The sequence below is a fragment of the Protopterus annectens genome, chromosome 10.part0 (assembly GCF_019279795.1).
Source record: "Protopterus annectens isolate FY-2018-M chromosome 10.part0, PAN1.0, whole genome shotgun sequence".
Taxonomy (NCBI): Eukaryota; Metazoa; Chordata; order Ceratodontiformes; family Protopteridae; genus Protopterus; species Protopterus annectens.
This window is the reverse complement of record NC_056744.1, coordinates 794008048-794021991: the sequence shown is the minus strand read 5'-3', so window position 1 is coordinate 794021991 and position 13944 is coordinate 794008048. Positions and strand designations below refer to the sequence as shown.

General features: G+C 41.5%; 1 protein-coding gene across 4 annotated transcripts in view; it reads right to left on the bottom strand.

Moving 5' to 3' along the window:
• The window catches only part of AGL (amylo-alpha-1, 6-glucosidase, 4-alpha-glucanotransferase), a 1248201-nt gene that overhangs the window by 438384 nt on the left and 795873 nt on the right, over nt 1-13944 (bottom strand). The gene's annotated exons all lie outside the window — the stretch shown is intronic.

The following is a 13944-nucleotide window of genomic DNA, read 5'->3' as shown; positions in this document are numbered from 1 at the left end:
CAACAGTAGGAGGAGTGGAAAATATTAAATATTATGCATTACTGAAATGTAAATATATTTAACTACAACACAAAATACAAAATCAAATGACTTAACACTATACTTTAATCCTTCAGAAGGCATTAATGCAGCTTCCCTTACGAATGGTCATAAATCATACTCGACTACTACGCTACTTGCCCTGTGGATGATTTTAAGGTTAGCCAATTTCCCATCTAAAGGTGAGGGTCGAACTATGTACCTTGTGCCTGTGATGTAAACAACTTAACTACTATACCAACATCTTTTTTATATATATATATATATATATATATATATATATATATATATATATATATATATATATATATATATATATATGATCAGTACCGATGCTCGACTGCATCTTTCACTGAATCTCAATTTGGTGAGCATACTTGCGCGAAAGTGCTTTTCACAGAAGCAGCACTTTCACGTAAGTATGCTTGTTGTTCCGGTCATACTACGGTGCGATACGGGAAAATTCCTTTTTCCCCACTGTAGTGTGACCTCAGAGTGAGAATATTAAAGTAGGGGTGTGTGTGCAGGGGGCATGCCCCCCGGCATTCAAGTAGATTTTGTGTTTTTTTTTTTTTTTGTTAGCATACTTTAACAAAAGCTCTTTTTCGATGAAAGCCCTTTCGTTAAAGTGTGTTCAGTGGTAATGGAGTCGGGCTTTTGATCTTTCGATCAAAAGTCCTAGATCCATATACATATATATATATATATATATATATATATATATATATATATATATATATATATATATATATATATATGGTCTATATAAGCAAACTGAATGCTAAAAACGCTGAATGCAATTTAATCGAACTGACGGAACATCTAATTCTTTCCCAGGGAAAGAAATCGGTGTTCCGTGCAAAAAAAAATTAAAAATTTCAATACTTTGAACACTAACAGAAGTGGGGGGGCTTTGCCCCCCACCTCCCCCCCACTTAAATATACTAACTCTGAGACCGCACCACATTGGAGAAAATAGCAAACTCCGATGACAGCCCACCAATTTCTTTCCCTGGGAAAGAAATCGATGTTCCATCAGTTCACTCTTCTGTGATTTCAAACATTTCAGTTTGATTAAATTAAATTCGGCGTTTTCAACATTCGAAATGCTGATAGGAACCCTATATATATATATATATATATATATATATATATATATATATATATATATATATATATATATATATATATCTACATATACATATATATATATATATACACACACACACACACACACACACACACACACACACACACACACACACACACACACACACACACACACACACACACACACACACAAACGCAAATACCAAACAGATAATTTCTAAAAAAAACTCTGCTGTATCATAAATGATACAGAACACACATTTCCTGCAACCTACCCACAAACACTGAAACAAAAAATTTTGACCCCCAAACCCAGCTCTTTGATCTTCCAACTTCATGACTGCACAACAGTGAAGGAATGAACTCCACAGCAAGTCAGACAGCAGTCTCATCAATCAGTGATCCTTCTCTACCTAAAGTCTAGCTTTCTGATCCAAGATAAAAGGTGACCATGAAAACTTGTCTTTATTTAGTCAGATCCCAATCAGCTGGTTGTCAGTCACCAGTAGGGAAACAGAGGTGTCAGCAATAACTGAGCTGTACTGCAAGCAGTACAGATACAGCACAGTTTTGTTAGGCTACTCAGCATAATCATAACCATAAATCTATTGGATTACTGGCCAGATTTCTACAATCATGCTAATGATCACTTTCCAGGTGCTGAGCTGCCATCCTTCACCTTAGAGGATATCTGCCAGAAATGTGGCTAAAATGGAAACTATTCTGTACCATCTTCTCTTGTTTTGCAGCAAAAAGGTCATCAACAAATGTTCACAATCCTCAATCAATCCTAAACAGAATGTTGTTACTCAGTTCAAGATAAAATGAAGAAAAAAAATAACCTTAAGTAAAGCATGCAAACTCCTCAAAGCACTCCCATCGACAGAAAGGACTACTGATAAAAAAGACCCTAGGAAATCCCATGCACCACTGGGAAAATGGTGCCCATATTATATACAACTAATTCGAAAGAGGGCACTTTTTCCAACAGGGTCACTAGAAAGCTGGACATCCAACAGCTTCAAGGAGGGACACATACACAGAGGGTTTTGACTGCATCAGTGATCCTATACTGTAACATCACTGTTACGGTGAGCACCCCCAAACAAATGCACTGTTTATAAGGAAATCTGCTGCACTGCATTCTGTGTAATAGAAGCATACAAAGCAGTAAGCAAGGTCCTGTTTTTACACTACAGGTCTGGCCTTGTAATGTTTGGAGGTGTGTGTGCCTGAAGGTCCAATCTGCAGTGCCACAATAATCCAAGGAAACATGTTTTTAAAGAAAGCTACAGTGGTCGTACCTGTTCTAGTAAATTGGGCATTAGCTTAAGAGTTCTTCCATTATAGTTGCAGCAGAAAATCAGAAAACAATGCACAGTGCTACCAATTTAGAAAAGGGGTTGTTTGGACACTGCATGCCTCCCTGTACATGAAGGAAGGATTTGTCCTTTGAGACATCCTACCATTGTGGAAGACTGTGTAGCGATCCCTGCACATTAATGCCTGAAGCACTGAAATACTCCTTGCTGAGAGGATGGCTTTAATAAAAGGGATCTCCAGAATAAGAACTTGACATTGGCTGAGCTAGACAGCTCAGAAGAAAGCAGAGTAATTTTTCCCCATCGCAAAGTTCAAGTCCTCAGAACATGGGATAAGGTCTCCTGGGTGGCCCAAGGCAAAAAGTGGCTTTTAATAATAGTTTTATTACCAAGCTGAAAATGACTAGTGGATCCAGAAATTACTAGCAGTTGTGCCTTAAAAAAAAAAAAAAAAAAAAACTAGCCACTGGCTGCACAGATCTAAAATGTACCACAGAATTTAAGTATGCTGTCATTGTCTAGGTCCAGATTATATTTAATGCACCCGGATGAGAATCTTTTTCCTTACACCTTGCTAGGATCTCAAAGCGCAGAGTTTTGTGGACTTCTTGTAGAAGAACGATATGCAAGGGAGAATAAACAGATCCAAGGTCAGCTTCTCTACAACAAATTAAGAAAACAAGAAAGAAGAATACCCTTCCTTGGTAGCCTAAGATGAACTCACCTAATGAGCCACGAGAACGGTAAACTATTTTTCTAGGAGTTGCAGTTTAGGAATGCATGCTGAGATGGCAAACACATGCACTTTAATGAAAGAATAAGAAAGCACTTATGAAAACAGATCTGACAAGAGAATAAAGAGCACCCTAACCATAAAGGGTCCTGGTTTCTCCCTCTTGACAAAAAGGAAAATAATTTCCATAAATATATTTTCAAGATAAAATGTTCCTGCATTAGGTTTCTGACATTATTCATAATGCAGAGCATGGCCTTAGGAAACAAAGGTGACTGAGGAAAGTGCATCAGACCAATCAAGCTGCCAACCTAAGTCACCTAAGATTCCTATGGATCAGGGTGCAAAACCTCAGACAGCAGGTCTACCTCTGTGGTAAGATGCATAGCAGCTCCCTTGCTAGCTGTACAACCATGGAAAAATGGTGTAATCTGAACCAGTGCTATGCTACTGAGATCATTCTAAGTATTTCCTTGTGTATTCTTTGCAGTACTCTTGGGACTAGAGCTATAGGAGGATATGCAATGGAAAATGGTTCTTCCAAAGAAAGGAGAATGCAACCAACCCCACCAAAGTTCTTGCATGGCATCTTCATGCAGTAAGTGGGAAGCTAGTTATATACCAGACAGGTAAACAGACATGTCCAGAATATCCCACCTTACCATCAGGGATCTGAACATCTTTGTTCAACTCCCACTTGTGTTTCCCTTCAAACTTGCTACACAGGCTGCCTGGATGCCAAGAAGGGGGAGAAGGTCAAATGACAGCCAAGCAGAAATGGTTGGGAGGTGTACATTCACAGAGGAGTACATTTAAGCCAAAAGAAAAAAAATCTCAGAAAAATACTGAAGGACAGGCGTGTAAAATCTTACCATAACAGTACATGTCCTTTACACTGTTGCAGTATTCATCACCTCTGGGATCTTCTATCAAGGACAGCCAAACATCCATCCACTTTACCAAAGCCTTTATTACCTATGAGCATTACAAGTCAGACGAATGGTCCCCGTGTAAGTGTAGGATACAAAGATGATGTATGAATGCTCCCAACCAAAAACTGAATTGTCCTAGGAGAACCAGGACTCCCATTGGAAAACAAAACATGTACATCCAGAAAAAGGAAGGAAGGAACAGAAGGGGAATAACCTCTCAGCAACAAAGAAAATACCACTTATGGACAAGAAAAAGAACTGGGGGAATAAGGGAGGGGGTGAATACTGAAACAGTGAAAAGAAAGACATCTACTGTTATGGTAAAATTTTACACAACTGTACTATGTCCTTCCGTATCACTGTTACAGTATTCATCGTCTCTTGGAGACTACAAAAGTTACCGAGATGGTAGGGAGGAGGAAGGTAAGGGGAGCCCTCCACAAACCAATGAAGGACTGCCTCAGCAAAACCTGCCCGGGCTCTGGAAATGGCATCTAAATTGCAATGTTTACTGAAAGTATAAACAGGAGGCCAAGTAGTATCTTCAAGAATGGAGTTGGTGTCCAAACCCCTAAAGAAAGCCTTGAGGAACTGCTTGCCATTAAAATAAGGAACTGACCTTAGAAATCCAGGAGGAGATGGTTTGCTTAAAAACTGCTAAATCCAATGTCCTGGTATGAAAAGAAAAAGTTGGTCAGATTTGCGAAAGGCCTTTGTTTTGTCTACATATGTCAAATGTCTATGCAACTCCAAGGAATGAAGAACTTTCTCACTAACAGACTTCGGAGAAGGAAGAAAAAGAAGGAAGCTGGGTAGACTGATAAAGGGACAGCTCATTAACCACTTTGAGCATAAAAGAATGATTCATAAGGAGAGACAACCCGTCTTTATGCAAAAAACAGAAAAGGAGGGACTCCCATCACAGCGTGGATTTCAGACACCAGTCTGGCAGAGGTTAGGTTAAAGCAAACAGTGAAACAGTCTTCCAGGTGCAATATTGTAATGTTGCAAAGACAGACAGGCTTGAAAACAGCCACAGTCAGTTTTTCAGGGAAAAAAATTTAAGATTCCAAGAAGGGGGAAATGGGCTTTCTTGGGTGTCTGATGTGAAAGAGGCTTGTTAGAATTTACTTGACCTCAAATCTAGAGGCCAGAGGAGGTTTCAGTGGCAGACAGGCAGAGATTGCTGGCAAGTTAGCTTTCACTGAAGAATATGCCAAGCCAGCATGTAGCAGTTCATACAGGTAGGAAAGAACCAAGGGGGACCCCCAATGAAAAGGGAACCTGGTGAAGTTTAAAACGCTGGACAGAAAATATCTCCCACTTGGACATATATGATTTTCTGGTAGTGGATTTCATGGTCTCCTCTACGACTCTAAGCACATCCTCAGAAAATTTGTGTTGGAAACGAATCAAAACCCTATCAACCAATCTGGCAGTTAAAGAGTGGACAGATGAAGGTGAAGGAGAGATCATTGCCCTGTGTGAGAAGGTCAATGCAATAAGGTAACTTGTTATGATTGCCCCTGGCTAGATGGAATAAGAGGGGAAACCAATGCCATCTGTGCCAAAAGGAAGTCAGCAACAAGACTTTTGGAGAGCCCTTTGTGATCTTGTGAAGGACCTGGGGAAGAGGGGGGGGGGGGGACAAAAAGGAATATTTCTTTCCAAGTGAAAAACATGGCATCCACTTTCCAAGCCAAAGGACATGGGACTCTGGAACAGAACTGAGGGAGATGCCTACTCAGAAGGTAGGGAGATCCACTTTACTAATACTCCACCTATGAACTATGTCCAGAAACTCATTTCTGCAAAGCGTTCATTCACGAGGCTGTGTCCTGGACCTGCTCACAGAATCCACCAAAAGACTATGCTTTGAAGGTATACAGGCTACCTGTAGGGTTGCATGCAAACTGATGGCTAGATCCCATGCTTGCAGAGTAAGTCTGAAAAGAATGCAACACCTTGTGCCCCCATGTTTATTGATGTCCCACATAACTGTGGTATTGTCCGTATTAAACTTCAAAGGACCTGGCACACAGAGAGGGAGGGGAAAGCCTGAAGAGCTAGAATGGGAGCCCTCACTACCTTGATGTTGATGCAATCCATCCCCTGCCAAGGGGACCAAAGGCCCTGAACCTTTAGGACACCTGAAGAGGTTCTCCACCCAAGCTTTGAGGCATCTGTAAAGAGTTTCTGGGATGGCTGGGGAGGTTGGAAAGGAACATTTGGATTGAGATATATCTCTTGAATCCACCAGTGAAATTTTTGTTTGAGACAAGTGAACAGAGGAACTAGATAGTCTAGCAGGTGACAGTGTTGAAGCCACAGTGACCTTACACAGCACTGAAACTTCCTCATATGAAGTCTGGCCCAGGTAAGCAATGGGATGGTAGAAGCCATGAACCCCAAAGCCCTGAGAAACAGGGGAAGCAGGGAAAGAAAATAATTCAGAAGACGCAAAATCCTGGAGGGAGGAAGTGGGGCTAACATAGGAAAAGTATGAATCCTCCAGCCTAGAAAAGTGTGATCTTGAAACTGAGTCAACATTGACTTCTGAAGTTTGACAGTGAACCCCAGGCTATGCAACAGAAGCCAAGTAAAATGAAGACCTCACACTATCTTGGTTTGGGATATGGCCTGAAGCAAGAGATCATCCAGACAGGAAAATATCTGAATGCCCTGAAGTCTGCAAAAGGTGACTACTGGAGTTAGGCATTTGGTGAATACCCTTGGGGCTGTTGAAAGCTCAAAGGGTACAGTAGAGAACTGAAAATAAGAGGAAGAAACAAAGAAACATAACAATTTCCTGAACAGGGGGTGAACAGGAATATGAAGCTAGGGGTCTTTTAGTTCCAGGGAAACTAGAAAGGCCTGTGGAGGCAACAGAGGAAACACAGTCTGAAGAGAAAGTATCCAGAAGGATGGCAGTATGAGAAAAGATCCAGGACAAGTCTCCAAGATCCCTCTTTCCTGGAGAACAGAAACATTCTGAAATAAAACCCTAAACCTCTGTCTGTGGAACTGGCTGAATGGTACCCTGGTCTAACAGACCCTACAATACCCTTGGAAAATGAAGCTGTTTTGCAGGAGGCTGGCAGGATACTGGAGAAGGAGGGAAGGGTTTTCCAGGCCATAAAGTAACCCTGCTGGACAACAGATAACCCAAGAGTCTAGGGTGATCCTTTGCCAAAGTGAGAGAGACCGGGAAAGCCCGAGGAACAAGGGAACCTGGCTGACAGGAAGTGAGGGCAGAAGTCAGATAGCTGCAGATTTGTTTTTGGGGGCTTAAATGTTTGTGTAGGTTTATCAAAAAAAAAAAAAAAGGCATGCTTAGGAGTCTTCTTCCCTTGGAAGACTGTCTAGGCACTCAATGCTAAAAGACAGCCTTACTAAGGCAGCTTCTTTGAAACTTGAGAATGGGAGAAACAAAGACATGCTTCAAATCTTTCATGAGCTTACCCTGATCCTGCAAGATCTTAAAGAGCTCTGCCACAGCAGTGCCAAACAAACTTTGGTTATCTAGAGGTATATCCTGAACTTTTGCTCTGATATCATCTGGACAAGCTTGAAAGCAAAGCCAGGAATAAAGCCTTATCACAGAGCCAGAGGCAGCAGTCCTACAGGAAGCATCAGCTTAATCATAGCTGCATTTTATACAGTGACGGGCAACTTGAGATGTGGAGTCTAGCAAGGAGACAGCTGAGGTGATGCCTTCAGAGTCAGGTGCATCACAGAATCTTCCCAATCTGGGAAAGAGAAAATGTATCTTGTTATATGAGTTTGGTAGCCTTAAAATCTAAAGTAGCAAAACTGTATACTTTCTTATCAGTCCTCTCCATAGCTCTACAATTGTTATTTGAAGAAGGAGCTCAGAAGAGGGCAACAGCTTATAAGGCTTATCAGTAGTCAAAGAAATCACCAATGGATCAAATGCATTTGTGTAAGAACTTGCAGGCATCCAGTACCTTATATAACCTGCCAGAGTTCTAGGAGCTGGAGCTTGGGAGTCGGATGACAGGGAAAAGCAGAGAAGGTATCCAATACGGCAGGGGTGTCAAACTCAATCACATAAGGGGCCGAAATAAAAAAAAAACATGGGCTAAGTCGCGGGCCAAAATTATTTATTAAGATATAGTAGATTCTACTAAGACTAGTAGAAGTAAAGATCCTTCATCATCCTGAGAGACCATATCTCACGCCATCCTGGTGCATTAATCAGTGCACAGAGCACTGAATTCCATCAGCGCCAACACTGTGTGCCTTAGCAAGGTGCATTAATGATGTTCTGAAAATAACAACAAGCACAAAACAAACTAAGCAAAAAAGTAAAAAAAAACTTTTTTAATACATTGAAATTTAGGTTTTAAAATTGCTTACCTATTTGTTTTCTGGCCAGATGTCTGAGACTGTTTTCCCCTGGTCAGTGAGTCAATGTCTGGTTTTATGTCTTGTGCTGCGGCAACCCGCAAAACAGTGTGGAGGTTTTCACCGGTGATGCGTGATCTGTGCATGTTCTTGTTTAGATTCATTATTGAAAACATATGTTCGCACGATAGGTGCTCCCAAACATGGACATAACACGGGCAGCATGAAGTCGCAGCTGTTGCATCAAGTCAGGGGGCAGTAGACGGTAAAAGTCCTCTATCGTGACATCCTGGAACTTTGCTTTCAGGCCACTATCAGTTTGAAGCTCTATTAACTCCATCTGAAGGTGATGGGGCACACTGTTGATGTTGGCTGTGAAAGGACTGGCAAAGATGTCAAAGCCACAGTGCTGTGCTCTGAAGTCAGAGAAGTGCCGATCAAACTCATCAATTAACCGGCTCACTTTAGTAGCCAACAGAGCACAAGGAAAAGCACTGGATAAGGAGGCCAACAAACAGGAAAGTGGGCAAGATTGTCCTGTTCTAGTTGGGACTTCCATAAGAGAAGTTTACGCTGGAATGCTGTGATCATAGCAGACATCTTCGTGATGACTTGTTTGTATCTATGCAGCCTCTGATTCAGTTGGGTGAGATGCTCTGTTAAATCACACATCATAGCAAAATCACAAAGCCAGATTGGATCTGACAGGTCAGGCAAGGGCTTTCCCTTACTTTGCATGAAAACAGTGATTTGTTCCCCGAGCTCAAACAATCGTTTGAGGACTTTGCTCCTGCTCATCCACCTTACTACTGTGTGGTATGGCACGTCTCCATGCTCTGCACCTACCTCCTGTAAAAACAGCTGGAACTGGTGATGATTCAGGCCACAAGTCCATATAAATTTTACTGTTTTTGTGACTGTGGTTATTATATTATCCATTTCCAGAACCTTACCACACAGCTTCTTGATGTATAATGCAATGATAGATAATCCGATGTGTGTGACAGCCATTATTTAGCATCCTTCATTAGTCTAATCAAGCCTTTTTTCCTCCACACATTGCAGGTGCCCCATCGGTAGTTAGCCCTACCAACTTTTCCCAGGGTAATTTAATATTATTTATGGACTTCACCACCACCTCAAAAATGTCCTTCCCTGTTGTCGTCCCATGCATTGCTGCTACACCCAAGAGTTCCTCAGTGACAGAGAGGTTCATCTTCAAGGCTCGTATAAAGATGGATAACTGTGCTGCATCAGTATTGCTTGTGCTTTCATCGACAGCTAATGAAAAAGCTAGATAACTGCATGCCTCTTCAGCCAGCTGTGTTGTTGGATTTCCTGCAAGATCTCGAACTCTATCTGCAATGGTATTTCTTGACAAACTGACATTTTGAAAAGTCTGCATCTGGTCAGGGCACACTTGCTCACACACTTTTAGCATGCATTGCTTCAAAAAATCACCCTGTGAAAAACACCTTGAAGCTTGGGCAATTTTTTCAGCCACAATATAGCTACCTTTCACTGCTGCATCATTTTTGGCTGTAGCTTTAGTAAACATGTTCTGCTGTGATTGCAGTCTGCCTTTTAATTCTTGGACAATTTTATGTCTTTCGTGAAGGGTATACTTAGCATACTTAGTACGATGTTTGGTGTCAAAATGCCAACGTATATTGTACTCCATCACTGACACAGCCTCACAATACAAAATACACACTGGTTTGTCTTCGCGAAGTATGAACATACATTCACTTTCCCATCTTTCATTAAATTGTCTCCCTTCTGCATCAACTTTTCTCTTGGACATTTTGGAAGTGATTGCTAAATTCATGGATGTTGGCCTTGGGCAGAGGTTCTCCCTGCAGGGGCTGCACTGGGGCACACAGGGATGATGCTGCCACAGCGTGCCTCCCGGCCGGCTGCCGATGATTCTCCTCGCCACCACCAGTGCATCCCTCATTGCAGGCCACATAAAACGTCCGGGCAGGCCAGATTTGGCCCACGGGCCTTGTGTTTGCCACATGTGCAATACGGGCAGCCAACACAGGAGGGACAGCAGAAGATTTAGGACAGTCCATCTGTAACAACTCACAATACCTCTTCTGGATGTCTGACACTTGGGAGCAATCCCATTTGAAATATTCCATCAAAGCAGGACCGTCTCCCCAAAAATAGTTCCATCAAAGGAGAATCTGGACTGACAAATTCTTCCTCCTCCTTTGACCCATAGTCCAAAGGAGAAGGCAACTGAGAGGAGTAAGCTAAAGAGTCAGCATCAGAGTCCAAATTCTCCTCAGAGGACTCAGGGCCCTCTGCCCTTTTGGGGATGCTGCAAATAGAATCTTGAAGACACAGTGTCATTAAAACCAGCAAAGTAAACGAAGTTCAGACCGACATACGATAATGGTGTTTGGACTGCCGGCAATGATGCTTTGGATTGGCAATGTTCATACATCATCTTTATGCCCTATACTTGCACAGGGAGTATATGTCCAACACATGACACTACTCGGTAATAAAGACTTTGATACACTGGCTGGATCTTGGGCTATCCTTGGCAGAAGACACAAGAGTTAAAGAAAAATGCAACAGTGATAACGGAAAGACATCAGTACCTGTTTAGGGTATAGGCCTATTCTCTGGCATTAGAGGATAAATCTGTTCCATTTTGCTAAGTATTACTTTCCTATACTAGGCCATCTAGCTTCTCTCTCATATCCTTTGCAATGCTAGACACAATTTGATCTAGGTGCCTTCATTCTGAACATGGTCATGTGTGTTAAAAGCCACCAACCAACTACTATGCCAAATTATACCATGACCCCCCCATTAATATTCCAAAATGTGCACGCTGATTGGCCAGCGTGCACGTTGTAAATCGACTTATACTAATGGAAAAAGGTCCGATCGCCCGGACTTTTTCCATTAGTATAAGTCTTTTTTTAAAACACTGTCTCACTATGTTAAAAGAGTTTAACATAGCGACACAGGTTTAAAAAAGCAACGGAGATCTCCGTTGCTTTTTTAAAGCTGTCTCACTATGTTAAACTCCTTTAACATAGCAACACAGTGTGTAAAAAGCAACGGAGATCTTGCTTTCTCCATTGCTTTTTTTTTAAAGCAGTCTCTCTATGTTAAATGGGTTTAACATAGCGAAACAGCTTTAAAATAAGCAACGGATCTCCGTTGCTTATTTTAAAGCTGTCTCGCTATGTTAAACCCATTTAACATAGCGAAACAGTAAAAAAAGCAACGGAGATCTTGCTTTCTCCGTTGCTTTTGGCCACAGCTCTGATGTACTGCATAGAAATGCGCAATACATCAGAACTGCTGCAGATGCCAGACAGCTGCGGAAGGGCAGCAAAGAGGCATTATACAATGCCATTATTTAAGAAAAGTAATTGTTTCTTTTCTTAAATAATGTCATAGTATAATAGCAATAACCCACTTCTGGGTGTGGGTAATGCGGGATTTACCCACGGTTGTCTTTGTTTGGTCCCTCGGGACCAAACCACGCCAACCGTGGGTAAATCCCGCATTACCCACACCCAGGCGTGGGTTATTGCTATAATGATCAATGACTGGAAGAAAAATGAAAATGAAGAAGAAAGATGATTCCTGTGTTCCACAGAAATTAGAAAGTGAAGACATTGATCCTTCAGATCCAGTACTGCTGGTAATGCCCCGGGCAATTGTAGGGGCAGAAAAGTCTTAAAGGCAAGCATTCTCATTTCTGGAATATTAAATAGGTTCAGCTTTGAGAAATTCAAAACCGGTCTCCAAGGCTCATCTTTTCTGGATACCAGAAACAGCTGGGAATAAAACTTTTCCACTAGCGATGACCTCACTTGCTTCTTAAGCTAACAAACGGACAAAGGACGGATTCCAACTGGTCCTCTGGAATGTAAGACATGCTCATACAGGTCAGGACAGATTTGAAGTCTATCTTGCATACCTGCATGAGAATACTCAATACCATGCTGCCCGATGTAATGCTTGCCCAGCATTCCCAAAAGTGATTCAAGATTCTCTCCAGGCAAAAGTTTTGTGATGGTGAAGGAAAGGGCCAGATATGGCTTACAAAGGGGTGCCTCAGATAGGACTGACTAGTTCAAAGGGCTTGCTGAGCTGCTTGTCATAGTTCTGCCCACCTTGTCCTTCTTCACTTACAATTTTGCCTTCTCAAAATGCATTCTTCTTATTAACATCACAATTTTGCCTTCTCAAAATGCATTCTTCTTATTAATATCCTATCTTTCAATCTGGTATTTGTAAGAGATTCCTAACTTGGGGCACTGGAAGGCTGTCACTGAATAAAAAGCTCTTCTGTTAATTTCTAAACATCCTGCAAAGCCAGGAATGATGATAGCAGACAGGTTACTGGTGATGGTGGAGTCTGACTCTGTAGAACATGATTTGTAGAACATAACATACAGATTTGGGGGTAGACAGTTCCTCACACAGGCTTTTCAGTCACTTTTCTCACCTTGCTGGTCTGATCTGGAATCTGGTGGTCCTAGAGTCAGACCTCTCCGAAAACCTTATCCACTCTGGATGGAAGTTAGTAGTCTGCCTGAACACCACCTCAAGACAGCCAGTCTCATTGCACTTGGACTGGTAGGACGTGATAGCAGCTGACTGTAGGTCAGTCTCCAGATGGGCCAAATAAAGGCTGGCATAAGAGACAGGTGCCAAAGGATAATGGGTAACTGTCTAACTGGTTAAAGCTTCAATGAGATGAAAAGAGAGCAATTCTGTACTCTAGCATCCTTTTTAAGGGTCCTCTCTCTCTCTTTCGCTCTCTCTCCCCCTCTCTGTGGACTTCCTTAAAATGATAATCTTTTCTATGGGCCTTCTCTGGGGTTAGAGAAGCCTCTGAAGACACCTAAGTATGCACAGATGCATGCATAATGCTTGCATTTTTTTCTATATCAACTATTACATCACATGCTTTCTTGCCCTACAAAATAATCACTGCTATGACAACAGTGAAAATATTAAACTAAGCAGTTACGGATAGTGATGGTATGGGACTTCTGACCAACAGGAATTACTGTAATTTTTATGGAACTTGGGGAAAACCACAAGATAGAAAGAAAGATGATGAACTGGACTGTAAGGTTGTGTTTGGGCACTGGGAAAAAACTTTGATTATATCTTCCATATTTATTTCTGTGGACAAACATGGAAATACAAACAGCACTTTTCTACACATGCATTTTAATGCATTCTTCAGCATACTTATTTTGTGCATTCTCCAACTTAGTTCTTGTTTTGCAAAACTGAGTCTTTTTAAATGACTTATTAAAATATAGTATTGAATAGTGTTTCTGAGCTACTGAACTTAGTAGCCTATCTAATATTTCACATCATGCACAGACACCTAGCTTAAGTACAACACCCAAAAGACTCTTTACACAATACCCAAAAGACTCTTGTATCA